At 44.1% G+C, this 919-nt stretch overlaps 1 non-coding gene across 1 annotated transcript; it reads left to right on the plus strand.

Annotated features, from left to right (window-relative positions):
* The first annotated feature begins 448 nt into the window (after positions 1-448).
* On the plus strand, positions 449-530 carry TRNAS-GCU (transfer RNA serine (anticodon GCU)). Its single transcript has one exon. It is a non-coding gene; the product is annotated as a tRNA-Ser (tRNA).
* The last annotated feature ends 389 nt before the right edge of the window (positions 531-919 follow it).

Here is a 919-nt window from a genome sequence, read left to right on the forward strand (position 1 = left end):
AGCAATGAAAATAACTACCAACAAAACAAAAGTTCCGAATAATAAACATTGAGAAAAGAAACTATGAGCCAATGGTCCTTGACAACCACCCAATCCAGCATTCAGATATAGGCAGACTCAACTGGGACTCAAGATTAATAGAACTAGAATATAAAAATTCACGTAAAAGGCAGAATAAACAAAGATAACAAACTTTAAGATAACAGAGTAGATTCTGCAGCCTTAGCACAAATATCCAACTGTACTTACACCAAGTTCTAGTCCGGCTGCAGCTTGAATATTCACCACTACAAAAAACATACCTTAAAGAAAACTATCGAACAAACGCTGCAGGCAATGCCAAACAAGGCGTTAAGAAGAGCTGCAAAACATCATCCATCAAATGATTAGACCTCAGCTCACTGAATTCGTGAACATACAACCGCTAAACATAAGACTACAACAACAAGACGAGGTGGCCGAGTGGTTAAGGCGTTGGACTGCTAATCCAATAGGGTCTCCCTGCGTGGGTTCGAATCCCATCCTCGTCGGAAGGTAACTTTTAATCGGGCTGTGGTGGGTATGTGGGCTTGCGGGCCGCTCCAAGTAACAGCCTGGTGGCCTAAACTCTCACAAGTCAAGTCTGGCCTCGGGCCGGGCTTGTAGAGTAGAAGAACTCCCAGAACCCCATCAACCAATTATCAACCAGGTAAGAGTTGGAACACGACCGTGATGTTAGAAGACGCAATACTAGAGAGACTACTCTAAGATGAGACGCCCACAGGCCCCCTACACAGCTGGTGACCCGAGAGCTTGGATCTACTCAACTGCAACCTAGCTCCACAAATACATAATTCCAAGATGAAATACACGCCAGAGCTTCCACTTAAAAGAATGGTCACCCTAAACTGAACATGAGAAGATGTTCACAAGCATCTGC

The sequence above is a fragment of the Procambarus clarkii genome, chromosome 5 (assembly GCF_040958095.1).
Source record: "Procambarus clarkii isolate CNS0578487 chromosome 5, FALCON_Pclarkii_2.0, whole genome shotgun sequence".
Taxonomy (NCBI): domain Eukaryota; kingdom Metazoa; phylum Arthropoda; class Malacostraca; order Decapoda; family Cambaridae; genus Procambarus; species Procambarus clarkii.